Genomic DNA, 14,665 nt, shown 5'->3' with positions numbered 1-14,665 from the left:
TTTCACTTAATTTAACAATATCCAGTGCAAGTGACAATATTTCATTTGTTTCATTAGTAAATAGAATTACATTTTGTATATATGTCATATTATTTTCTGTACAATTATTAGTTGACAGACACTTAGTTTATTTCCCTTTGTTAGCTAATGTGAATACAGCTACAATGAACATCGGAGTGCAGTTATGTTTTTAACATACTGATTTCATTTCCTTTGGATTTGGAATCATGAGTGGGGTTACTGGACCATATGGTAGTTACGTTTATCATTTTTTATGAACTTCCATTCTATTTTCAACAATGAGTGTATAATTTACATTCCCATCAGCAGTATAGATAGAGGGCAAGTTAAAGGCTGAGCAATGAAGGAACATCTCAGAGGCCTGACCAAACGTTTCTACACTTGATGAACTCAAAATAGCAGTTGATACAGCAAAGAGGAAACTAATCTCACTGTGTATTCCATTCCTCACTTTCCTTGTAATTTCCAAGACAAAAGATCCCTGTCAGTAGAGGTGTGATAATGGTAAGCAGAGAGATTTAATGCACACAGTTTTAGAGCTTAAATACATGTGACAAAAATTTTAAATTCTGAGTTGAGATTATTGGCAATTTCGTTGAGAGTAAAGGTCTCAACAAGACACACAGATTTAATAACATTTTCCTAAGAGGAGCAGTAGGTTAGGACAAAGTATACAAGTATGATAGAAAGCAAAAACTGGGTCATGATTAGATGATGAGTTGTTCTTATTTGGCCTACTATTTCACATCTATCAAGTAAAAAGAAAAGTACATTATTCCTATGGACTGATCATATGAATATATAAAAGTATATGTTTTATCTAAATATTATTCTTTATAAAAGAACTATGGGGACATACAGAATTTAGAAATGAGAGCCACCCTACCATAGATATAGAAAGTATAAAATTGCAGTTGTAAGATGTAGAAGTATTTGAAATCAAAAATCTCAACTTCTGTTCTGTAACTATCTTTGATAAGAAGATACTAATAAATATATATTGTGACTCAAATAAATATTTAATTCAGAAGATTGTCTCCAGCTTAATATAAAGCTAAGGTGCCCTACAATGCAAGCTTCATTTCCCATTAAACTATAACTTATAACATGAAGAACAAATATATATTTCAAGCCCACACTTTCAATGACTTAGAGAATTTATCTCAGTTTTAATCTGTACCCAAAGCCACTGAACATATGCATGCACAGTCTATTCAAACAATGTTTCACACTTCCTAATTCACTCTACTCATATTTGGAATAGCTACTTAACATCTCAGAATTTTTTTACCAGTTGTAAACAATAGTGGAACTATTTTCTCTCTCCAGGAAGCATTGAAGAGTTAATAACAAATATAACGGTTTTCACAAAGAGTCAGAAACAAAGATGGTTTATGGAATAAAGTATAGGCCCATAGAGTAGTAAAGGAGTATTGGTCAGTATTTTTGTAAAAAATTTGAAATTTAATCAGTGAAACAGTTTCAATATGTTATTAAATGACTAACTGTAACTGTGCTGCTACTGATAAAAACAGGTTAACGGTGACTTCAAATCCATTTGGCGCTACTTTAGATCAGCTGGTGCTGCTGTGTTTCAGATCAAGCATTTAAAAGAAATATTTTGCTTTTCACTTTGTGTGATGTCACAGAAATTTTCTAAGGGAAGCATGTGACGCTCACAATGATTCGCACTGGCTGTTACACCCATCTTCACTCTAGGTTTTCAAAGTCCTTTACATTACTTTGGTTTGCTTTATTTTCTCTTAAATTGCTTAAATATACAACTGTGATTGCAAGTTTCTCTGTCCCTTTCAGTGAAGAGTCAGAAGACAAAGAACAAGGAAAAAAAAATAACATGGAAGTCGAATAAGCATCCACTGAAACTATGTCAAGGCAGCATAACTTTATCCTGAACCCTGAGGCACATGGGAGGTTAATTTTGAATTTGAAAATATGACTTCAGAAAAACAATATTGTTTATTTGGAAGGAAAAAAAAAGAAAGAAAAGAACAATGGGTTAGGTGAAGAGCAAAACAATTTATAAGAAAAATAAGCATGAAGGAAAAAGTAAAAACATGTCATGTGGAAAAACATATTTCTCCACTGTGTTTTGAAAAGTAACAAATACTTTACTAAATCACACCAAGGAAGAAGGGTTTCTTCATAGTGATTTTCTGCAGATGTCAGCTGTGGCAGGCCACTAATTTATGTTAAGAGAAATAAATACGATGGAAGGGATTAGTTTCAAGAATTTTTAGGTTTGATGTTTAAGCTTTCTTGTAAGGAAAGCCATTCTGTATGCATAAGGCATGCTGGTAAACACATATTAAAAATGATCTTATTTGTAATATGAAGATATTAATGTTCTCTCAAACATGACCACAGCATGAAACTTATAAAAAAAACAACCTTAGTCCTATTTTTCATCCTCCCCACACACACGAGTTACTTACTTTTCTTTTTCTGTTAATGGTATCCCAGTTTACCTGGCTTCCAAAATGGAACACAGTTGTTACATTCACAGATTTGGACTCAGACAACCACCTGGAGTTCAGCTCTGTCAGCAGCTGTCTAACCTAAGCAGAGTACTTCATCTAGCATGCTCACTCATTTGTTGTGAGGATAATACTTGTAGTATACAGTAGGAGTTCATTTGAGGTTGTATGATTGTTTTGTGATTATTATGCCCCTTATTTACCCTTCATCTCCTTCTTACATCTTTTATAAATCGCTGATCCTGTTGACTTGCTAATGTCTCTAACTTTCTTTACTTTCCTTCACAGTCCATCCTTCTTGGGAACAGGTCTCTGTGTTAACCTCTTCTTAAACAAAAGCAAATTTCCTCTTTCGCACGTCTGGGTTTCGCTCTAAGGACCACCCGTCCTTTCCCTCCCCTGTGAAATCCACCTCAATGTGGCACTCCAGCTATGAAATCACAAGCAAACAGGCAGTCCTGCACAAAATACCTTCAGATGGAAACAATAGAATTCTCAAACAAGGAAGCTGATAAGCAGCGTCTTACGCATTTTCAGGAAGATTACTCTCTCTGACCTCAGGCATTTAACTTCTGTCAGTGCTTTTCATCAATATTTCATAACAGGATGCCCCATAGAAGCTCTGGTGCTCATTTTAAAGAAGAGCAAATCTAAGCAAAGAATTAGATTTTAAATCTAAGCAAAAAAATAGATTTTTCTCTTTTTCTATAACTATCAAAGTCTCAACATGTGTTCTAGGTGTCCTATGTGTTTCCTTACCACAAACACTTTTGGGTACAAGTAATTTAGCTTACACCCTTCTTGGCTGCTGTTCTCTTCCCTTTCCTCCATGCTTCTATTTACCCTTCATTTACATTGGATCTAACTTGATGAATAATGATCTCTCCAAAGAGCCTAAATATGTTTGACTACATTAAGGTGCATTGGGCTTCAATAACACTCTGTCACCCACAGTACAGTTATGTGCAATCACTTGTTCTAAATGAATGATTTAAATAGTAGAATAAGGTGTAAATACACAGCCTTTTTTGGTAAGGGGAATTCAACATGTTGAGTTTTGTTTCCATTTTACTGTCTTAGAATGACTAAACTCATTTCAAGAAAGAAAAGTATCAGAGATTCTGCTAGAATAATATAAAATAGTTCACCTCATTTTTGATGAATATTGGAACAGTTAAAGAGTGTACCTGATTGATGTCAGTGAAATGGAACTTGATTTTGACTACTAATATTCAAGTTCTGGACTTACTTCATTCAGAACCATCAAATAGGTCAAGATTCCATGTAGAAGAATGAAAAGGGATCTTGGAGGTAGTAAGGAAAAGGGGCTAGCAGGATGGCTAGTAGGATTCTAGATATCTGGGAAAGGGAGAGAAGATCTTAGAGTTATTGTCTGGAGTGGAGAGAAGTTTAAGCCTAAATGTAAAAAAGAAAAATAGACCAAAGAAAGAGTGCTCAGTAACTTGTAACCCATCTTAAGACTCTGCTATCAGTCATATTTACAAAGTTTTCTCATCAAGGAGGAAGGAAATTGCTCTTCTGTGCACAAATGCTTTCCTTACTGTCCAATGGGAAAAATATGGGGCAGTACAATGACACTTTGTTCTGACACTATTTTATTCTGTTCCTCGTGTGAGTCTTCCTATATTGCCTACTGAGTTTCTCCTAGATGCAAAGTGGCCTTCAGTGATTACATTACTGAGGAGGAATGCCTTTCTTTGACAAAATTAACCAAAAATTTGGGATAGAAAAGAAAGGCCATTTTGTATCTGTATACTCAAAATAGTTAGGATAGATATACAGCTCCATTCTCTTAATTCAATGAATAAGAGGTTTGTTCTAACAGTGTTTGAGACAGGATATCATATCTGCATCTTGTACAATGAATAACCACTAAGACAATATGCAAAGTATTAATTATTGAAAATGTGCTAGCAATCGGTTGTGAAATTGTCTCTTTGTTATTTGTTTCTCAATAAAATTATCTTTTAAAGAAATTTCAGATCTTGTACTTGGGCATGAACACACTCACACCATCACACTTGGGAAAAATAGACACTGAACAGACCTTCCAACAACCTCTGTCCATGCTGTCTTCACTTCTTGCTGTTGCTCTACCTCCAACTCAGTGTACTCTCAAATATTTTACAATCTTATAGGCTCAATAAAAGAGTTAATGCTCATGAGAACTTGTACTGTAACGTCATGTACCTCAGTAGTGTCCCAAATTTTCTGATCAAGGAGATTATGGGGCCAAAGACGAAAGTGATAGATGATGTAGAGTGTGCCTAAGGAGAGTCACATGGAGAGGAAACATTTTCTCAGGTTTTCACAGAGAGCACATTAGCCAAGGAATGGCCATAACTCATCCACATGGCTGACACTGACAAAGGTTCTATAATCTGAGGAACAGGATATCAGGATAAATCCTGAGGGGATTTCTCTGACTTTATCAGACCCAAAAGCTACAACTCTTGTTGCATAGCTCTTGCTTTATCTTGGTCTTAATTATCCAGCAGAAAAGTATAAAAATGAAGTATAAGAAGTAAAGCCATGCTGTTATGTTGAGCTGTAGGGGACTCAGGTCAACAATTTCTGATATTACCAGTCAAGTGAAAGACCCAATACTATTATGGACTACTGGACTCTTAGAATATTTTGCTGAGTTTACACACCTATAACATTCAAATAACGGAACTTAACAAAAAATGGGATACAGATGAATGTCCATTTTGTATCTGTGTATTCAAAGTGGTTAGGATAGATATATAGTTACATTCTCATAATGAATAGAGGGATTTGTTCTAATAGTGTTTGTAAATAGGATATAATGTCCGCATCTTATACAGCAATTAACCACTAGGAGGAATGTATGCAATGTGTTAATTATTGAAACTGTCTACTAATTTGGTTTGAAACTGTCTCATTGCTATTTGTTTCTCAATAAAATTATGGGAAAAAGAAAAAAAAGAGCTAATGCTCTAAAAAAAAAGCCCCAAGACTGAAACAACCTTATCTTCTGTCAAGTTATCAATAATAATTTATCCATTTTTATAATAATAGAATTGACATTAATAGTATCAATAGTTCATTCCATATTTTATTGGGAGTTGATCAAGCTCCAGACTTTAAGATGAGTTTATGGAAAAGGATTAAATAAAGAAAAGATTCAAATATGGTTTGGGAGTCTACAGAGGTCAGAACTCTTTTGGATTTAAGACAAGACTTCGCTGTACATTCATTACTTGTTGAATTCCAAACAAATTTGGGTAACATGAGCAAAAGTGAAAGAAAAACCTGAGGTAAAGGCGGGAAGATGAGCAGAACCTTGTGATATCACTATAAAGACATTCTTAGGCTGCCAGTTTTGCCAAATAGGAAAACTGTCTCATCTCTAAGGTTGGCAATTTATTGCTTTGGAAAAGGAGTGAGCCAAGCATCCTCAGCTGTAGCCTCATCTTGCCTTCAGAGACTTGGAATCCAGACAGCAGCTTAACACTTATACAGCCCGTCCCCATACTGTTTCTTTACTGAGGTTTTTCCAATCTCAGCTTTCTCAAAAAACACTTCACTGAAGATGGAAGTTGAGAATGGGATATTGTCATTTATCTATCCATGGCTACAGGTTTGTATTATTTCCACAATTTAGTTTCAATCTTCCTTAGACTATTCAACTATTTCCCTATTTTGCTTAACAAATTTTGGGCAAATCTATACACATCTTCCATCACAATGTAATTTCCAGTGTCTCCCACTCCATCATTCTATTAAAGCCCAGTCACATCCCAAGTAATCTATTGGGAGTTACTTTTCTGTGACGTTGGCCAGTATATATAAAATCACACATACAGATACAAAACTGCTTGCCATCTAGACTTTCCTTAAAACATTAGTTTGAGGGGAAAAAATTAATCCCTGTGACAAGATGAAGATGAAGGAGCTTAGACAAAATCATAATAGAAGCTTCATATGAATGAAAAATGTCCTCTTTATGCATTTCAATTTTTCCACCTTCTGTAAGCCAAACAGTCAACATGATAATAAAAATGCAATTACTGTAGCAGAATCTAACCTTGGAGTATGACTGTGATGTTTTACAAACATTAATTACTGTAGTCTACAGGGAACTGTGTTGCTCCTGCTTGTTTCATTACATTTCCATAGCCCCTATCATGCTTCCAGAGTCAAGGACAAATCTCTGTGATCTGTGACCCACGAGTTTCTCCAACCGTGCAAAAGCCTACTGTAGCATGGCGCTACATTTTACCCCCACACCTTTCAGCATTCTAACCTCTGATCTCTCTATCAAGCCTCCCCTATTGAACATAGCCTCCATGAGATGAACATTCTAAACTGTCTTCATGTGAAAACAGAATATAAACCCTCCCGTGAAGTCCACATCCTCTTTCAGAAAAAAAAAAAAAAAAACACTAAAATATTTAGAATGTCTCTGTCATCTGTGTTTTCACTTCTCTCTTTCTCTGGTGAATGCAGTTGGACTTTGTTTTCCCTGTTGCACCAAAATGTGACAATTATTTCCATTGTTGCTGTTTCCAACACCTTCTCCTTGGTCTTCATCTCATTTACGTCAGCGGTCCAATTGGACAAAATTAACCATACTCTCTTGCTCATAAAAATTCCTTCACTTAGCCTTCGTTATGTTTCTCTGTTTGGTTCAACTCTCATTTTATTGGGCATTCCTTAACCTACTCATCTGGGTTCTTCTTTTGGAGTTCCCCGAGTAGAATTTTCAGCTTGTCACATGGCTGCACTATATTCTGTCTACATTTTATTAACGCCTAAATTTATGTCTACATCCCCGAACCCCTGCTTATAGTTTCATTTAATTAAATTACTTTAAGAACTCTCCATGTCCAACTGTCCATGTGACTTTAGAAATGCTATTTTATTGTCATAAGTAGACTGTTTACCAATGGATAAAAATATTATCTACATTCTAGGGTACTGCAAAGTTGAAATGAATTATCTCAAATAAACACGTTATATTTCAAAATGTTAAAAGTATACAAAGGATTAAACATCAGAGAATATCATTTATTTTACTTCTAACATATGCTCAGATATTAAAACTTTTAAAGATCAACTATGCAGCTACTTATCCAAATACATTTACTAATATATAATAAACTTATCTGGTAAGAATATGAATTTTATATGAAACTCCCTAAAAGAATATGTTATGCTAATTTTTAAAATGTGTCTGTCTGGCAAACATCTTTGCTTCTCTTGAATTGATCCTCCAGGAAAAACAAAACTTGTTGTTTCTCAAAAAAGAAAACCTGAGGAAATAGTAACAGAACAACTCCATAAGACAAGTTCAGTTTATAAATTTGTTTCTTGGTGAATCTTTATGGAAGTTTATTTCCAAGGAAAAATTAAAAAAATGATTGATGAGAGAGGAAATGCACTGTTTAAAATCTTAAAGTTCAAACAAGAGTTGACTTAAGATTTTTGCACTTTTTTAAAAGGGATGGCACAAAGAGACAGACACAGTGAATGCTGCAAGATGCCTCGTCCCCTGTAAGTCTAATTATATAAGGTTAGCACAGAGATACAAAGAGGGTCAACAGGGGACAGTGTTGACTGATAACTGTGGAGACTATTAAAGCACACTGTACAAATGAATTTTTGCAGCCTAATAATTTTTGAAAACTATTTGCTGGCTAATTATGAGTAATCCAAAAGAAAATCTTGCAACTAGTGCTTTTAATTCAATTTATGGGTGATCAGGGCATTGAGAAGGTAAGATAATAGCTCCCTTAATAGGGGAGATTTTGCACTCAAAATTACTTTCTGAATGCATGAAGAAAAACGTTGTGAGATCCGAAGAACCCTGCAGTGATTATTAAAACCCCTGAAAAAACATTCTCTATTCTCTAATAATTACATAAAATAAAAGTTCTCCATCCATTCAAATTCAACTTTTCCATCGCTATCAGTTAATCCACCACACTGGCCAATCTTCAATCTCATCTTCGTAAGAACTTTGGTAATCTCAGAATCTCTTTTCCTTTTGGGATACTGTTTCCCACCTTTACTACTTACCAGTTTTTCAATATTTTAGAATCAGATCCCAATCCTCATCATTACTTCTGGTCTTTTTATTTATTTCTTTTATCATCAATTCTTATGTTACCAGCTCTCTATTTCTCCAACATCTTGACCACAGACAAATATTTCAATCAAGCTGCCACCACATTTCTTTTAAAGACCCACTAAAAGATGCAAAGGGAATAGACAAAGCCTTAGTGGACGGAACCAGATAGCAAACCAGGTACTTACGGTTATAAAAGAAGAGATACATCTGTTACAGCAAAGTGATAAAACAAGTACTGGCCTAGAAAAGAATCACAATGCCATAATGAATACCATAAAAATATTCAATCAGGATGGAAATCTGGCCAAATAAAGATCCTTGTGGCATATGTGGAAAATCTGGTTACATTTAAAGTACCCAACAATTTATCAAGTCCTACTACCCCTTCTGGTCCTATTTCTATGCTCTGAGATGATCACCTCTTGAAAAACTTTGACTTATGTGGGTGCATCTCTCAGGTGGGCTGTGGATTTTCATGGCCATTATTCTAATATTTGTGGCTTACTGAACAAATTATTGAAGATATTAGATACAAGCCTGTGACAGCTTGTGTCTAGCTGCCCACACAAAGCCTCATGTGTTCTTAGATTGGGCTTGTCAGAAGTGGCTGGATCTAGAGTGTGATGCAAGGATTAAGGTTGCCCTGCCCTGGGTGTGGGTGCTACCTACCCTAAGGGCCCATACCCTAATAGAACATAAGGTACAGCAAGAGGGCTGTTGTCATGTTTTGCTTGCTCCTTTTTTGCTACTTTGCTGCTTCATGCCTCTCATGAATTGTTTCTCTTCTGATGTGCCTCTTTGCCATGACACCCTGCCAGCCAACTGTGAACTGAAACCTCTACAAACTGAATTCCAAGAAGCCCTTTTCTTTTAACTTTTAGTGTTGTGTATATTGCCCCAGCAATGACAAAAGTAACTAAGACAATGCCCATGGTGTCTGCAAGAGTCATATATCTTTCCACTGATTCTCTTGGCTTTCATGTTTTAGATCATTGATCTGTTTCTTTGAGTACAGGATATCAGAAAGTATGGTCCAAGAGAAAGGTAAGAAACACTGGTTGTACTTAAAAATTAGAAAGTAGAATAAGAAAATTAAATGATATATAATCTATTGTATTTTTAATATACCAGTTTGCAGAGTGAGTATGTATTTTGTATATGTATATGAGTATGTGTTGTATAAATGCATGTGTATATGTTTTTTATTTGTGTAGACAACAATAGGATATCTGTGGATTAGTGTCCATCCGTATGCACTCTCTTCATTGCATATAAGCATATACACCAGACATTCCTCTGGCCAGTCTTTGAGTCCTTAGGAGCTTTATGGAGCATCACAAAAATTCATAATTGCTACTGGAAGGAGAAACTACAGCTTGAAGATGTAAATAAGTACATATCCTACATTTGATAAAGCTGTGGCTCGTAGGAAAGAGCTAAAGCTCTTTTCTAGGATTTCAGCTTGCTGGTTGGATGAGCAGAGGACAAGTGTTTTCAGAGACAAGCATAAATGTGATCCTGATCTTATTCTAGGTTCTAATATGGGATTTTCTTTAATAAAATCAGCAAGAGGCCAAGTTGGGCATTTCCTTTCCAAGACCAGGCCTCAAGGAACCTTATACATACCTCTTGCATTTCTATGATTAGCAAGGAAAGACATGTTGGACTTGCCTCTTACTTGTTCCAGGGGAAGAATGAGAGCTATATGGAGCCAGGGTAACTGTAGCACATGAATAAGAAAGCAGGGACCCTCCATGTCCAATGTACATGACCTGACTGCTACAGATGTGAGAAATGCGTATTAGCACAGGTCTCCCAAAGGCTCACTGTGGTGAAGGTTTTGCTGACACTTTGAGGAAGTGATTCGAACATGAGACTTTTATCTGCACCAGTGGAGTCACCACTGAAGAAACCATAATTTGATGAGATTATTAGAAGGTGATAGGAATAGGAGATAGAGCTCAGCTGAATGGAGTGGGTCCTGGGAGCATGATCTTGAGGATCACGTCTAGTCCCTGGACTCTTCCTCTTGGGCCATTTTCCCGCCTCTCACTCTCTGGCTCCAAGGATGAGCAGCTTTGTTCTACCATACTCTCTGCCATGATGTTTAGACCCACAGCTGCAGAATCCCCTGACTGTTGACTGAAATTTCAGAAATCATGACACAGAATAACATTATGTTTTTTAATTGGCTTTCTGGGGTATTTTGTCACAGCAATGAAAAACTAACATATATGTTTACTGAATTAAGGTATCCAGGGGTGGAGAGATCTGTGATGCAGCCATTGGCAGCTTATGCAAGCAGTATAATCACAAAAGCTTGCATCTCAAAATCCCTTTTACCTTTTAATTCACTGCACTTTGCCAATAGTTCCTAGCGCTACCTTCTTAAGTCCCACTTTCTGTTCACCTAGCTACAGTCTTAAGTGTGATCATTTTCTGCCTGTCATGGCTTAATTTAATCCTTTGATTCATTTTAACAGTATTTTATAAAATGTTAATGGAAACACAGGAATGAAGCACCAACTTGGTCTGTTTCAAATGTTACAACAGGGCTGATGAGATAGCTCAGCAGTCTAAGCACCTGCCCAGCAAGCTCAGAGACTCAGTTCAATCCCTGGCACCGCATACCATGCTGTCTGGGAACCTGGGGTGCACCCAGCTGGCCCCAAAACAGAGCATAGTGGTACACACCTGTAATGACAACATTAGGGGCCCTGATACAGGAGGTTCACTATGAGTCCCAGCTGTGTAGAGAGACCCTATGCCTAATAAATAAATCAAAAGATTTTTTAAAAATAAAAATAAAATGCTACAGCAAAATACTACAAATTGAATATAAAACTGCCTAAATTGATTTGGCTCATAAACAACAGAAATTTATTTTTTATGGCTCTGGAAGCTAAAAAGTCTAAGGTCGAGTTGCTGACAGAGAGTGTCTACTTGAAATTCAGTCTTCTACTTGTTAGACTGCACCTTGCCATTATCTCCCATATGGTAGAAGCAGAAAACCAGAGGATTAAGGTTTCTTTTATAAGGGTACTATTTCCAATTACTTGTCAAAGGTTCCCACCCCTTTATATCATAAAACTGGAGGTTAGTACTTTAGCATGCAAACATCAGAGGACACAAGCATTTAGACTACACTAAGTATTATATTTATTCTTAAAAAGAAAAAAAAATGTTTTTTAACATTTGTCAATGACATTTAAAAGTAAATGTATTGCTTTCTAGTATTAAAAATGTTTTAGTACTGTGGGTGTACATCAGTAGTATAGTACTTTTTCTACATGCCCAAGGGCTTGAGTTAAATCACCATCAATACAAAAATCAAAAGTAGCCTACAGAAGTTCAACCCTTAGCTCTGAGGTGAGCTACATACCTCCACATTTTACTTGCTGGCTTTCTATCTCCATGACATCAGAATCTGACCTAATTTGACAATAGCATAATTGTGAGCGCAATTAGTGGAACTAAGATATGATCATGTTGGAGTAGGGAGAGTCTCTAATTTAGTAGCAAGTGCCCTTATATAAGGAAGAAGCTTGGATATAAACATATAGGGAGAACGTAACATGAAGACTTAAGTTACCCATCCCCAAGCCAAAGAATGACCAAACACTAGGGGAAAGGACTGGAGAAGATACCTTTCTTACAAGGGAATATTGTCCTTTTAACACCTGATTTGAGATGTCTGGCTTCTATGAATGTGAGGCAAATATCTCTACTCTAAGCTGACAGCTTGTGGAAACTTGTTATAGCAGCCCTAGAAAAATAGTACAGATGCTAATGTGCATGCTAATCCTTAGGGAAGGTCCGCGGAAGTCCCTGAGCTTAAATGACCAGCTACTACTCCCTTCACAGGGCTCTTCATGAATATCCTTAAGAATAGTGTTGAGATGACTTCTAAATTAGGCAAAGATTACGTACAAATGTAGATATGTTTCCCATAATTTCCTAACAAATAGCTTAATGGTGTGTATAATTCCTTATGAAGAAATTTTTGGATTTTTAATAAAATTTAAAAGCAAAACTAAAGAATGGAGGCCAAGGATGCAGCACAGCAGCACAGAGCCTGCCTGACAAGCTCAAGATCCTGAGTTTGGTTCCCAGTACAAAAAAATAAGACTAAAGAATGCAATGGGTAAAAATGAAGCATTACCTCAACATTCTGCAAATACTGCTACCTTTTGTTGAAAAAAATATATTGCATGAAGCTATCCTGGAAACCTATGCCTATCATTCTTGCAACCTGGAAACCTGAAGCAAGACAATCAAATGTTTGAGCTCATTCTGAGCAACTTAGTGACTTAGGAGAACCCTGCTCAAAATTTTTGAAACATAACAACAAAAACAAGACTGGTTGTGTAGCTCAGTGTAAAAGACCTGGGTTCCTAGCATTTAAAAAAAAGAGGAAAGAAAGAAAGAAAGAAAGAAAGAAAGAAAGAAAGAAAGAAAGAAAGAAAGAAAGAAAGAAAGAAAGAAAGAAGACATTAATTATGTTCACTGCCTTAAAAATATAATTCTAGAGTCCAAAATTTTCCATATAACTTTTTTTCTCATATCACCCTCAAAAAAACAAATCATCTTTTATTAGAGCAAAATGTCTGACCTTTATTTCTCATTGATGGCTTGGGGCACATAGCTTATTATGAGAGAGAAAATATATATATATGATTCTTGGCTTTTTCATAAAAGAAAATTTTATTAACTTCACCACTACTTGGCTAAAAATGAACTTTCAATAAAGAGTGGCATAAAGTCCCCAAAGTGCACTTAACATCACTATTCTTCATGATCATCAAACACGAAGCCTACACTGATGGGCTTAACTCTGAACGCTGTCTTTCGAGGTGAGGGAGATTTAACCCAGGTGTAACAGGTGAATTTCCATCACTTTAAGAGATTATCAGATACACAATATTTTTCCTGAATAAGTACTATTTGAGGGGATTATACATACAAAGCCTTGACATTTGATTACCCATGAGATGGAGTCTAGGGCTCACATGCGTCTTCTACATCTTCCTAGTGTACACACCAGATACACCAGCCCTACTGCAGAGGAGTCCAATAATTTCTTATATAGCTTGTTTCAAGTTTTTGAATATTTTCTTTTGAGGATTTCACATTTGTAATTTAGGGAAAAATGCATCTAGAAGTGAATGGAAATAATGTTTAAAGTGTTTAAATAAATTGTAGCATGGTCCTGTGGAAAGATAGATTCCAAGTAATACACAGGCAACAGTCTTGAAGTAGAAGAAATTGTGAACATTTCAATCTGTGAGACCTTAGCTTTCTTATCTGGAAAAAAGAGAGAATTGGACAAGGTAATTGTGAGCTGTAGATTATTACAACTTTCAATAGGCCAGTGGAAATAACAGTATAATTATTCAAGCTATCCTGCGTGCGTGTGCATGTGTGTGTGTGTGTGTGTGTGTGTGTGTGTGTGTGTGCTTAAATTTTTTTCTTCCTTTTAATTTTTTGACGAGTTTTTCCTGTTTATTTCTGGTAATGTGAACAACAATATGCAGTATAGGGCCAGATATATAGCTCAGTAGTATAAGCACCTGCCTGGCAAACACAAGGTCCTGAGTTTGATCCCTAGTATTTAAAAAAAAAAATCAATATAACAACCATTGTTGAATTTCTATGATTTTGTTTAGCAAAATTCTGTATTGTTTCTAATTTTTTAAATATTTTTAATTCTCTTTTAAAAATTAGAAAGTGAAACAGAAACAAGCAAAATAATTATTATAACTTGAACATAGATGATACCTGTACTTAAATCTAAGATATTTATTAGTATAACCATAAACATGCCTTACTGACCTTGGAACACATATTACATGAGATAGTGGGAATTCCCTAAATTCCCAGATCATTTGAATTATTTTCAATATTTCACTAGTGACAGCAAGCAGAACTGCTGGTGTCTTTAAAATGACTGTCATAATTCCTTCTGTCTCAGATACTTTTCTCTCATGGCTTGGGCACTAATGGGTCAGAATTCAATATGTCCCAGCCACCA

Source organism: Octodon degus, unplaced genomic scaffold (genome assembly GCF_000260255.1).
Source record: "Octodon degus isolate 3935 unplaced genomic scaffold, OctDeg1.0 scaffold00004, whole genome shotgun sequence".
Classification (NCBI taxonomy): Eukaryota; Metazoa; Chordata; class Mammalia; order Rodentia; family Octodontidae; genus Octodon; species Octodon degus.
This window is presented reverse-complemented; position numbering follows the sequence as displayed.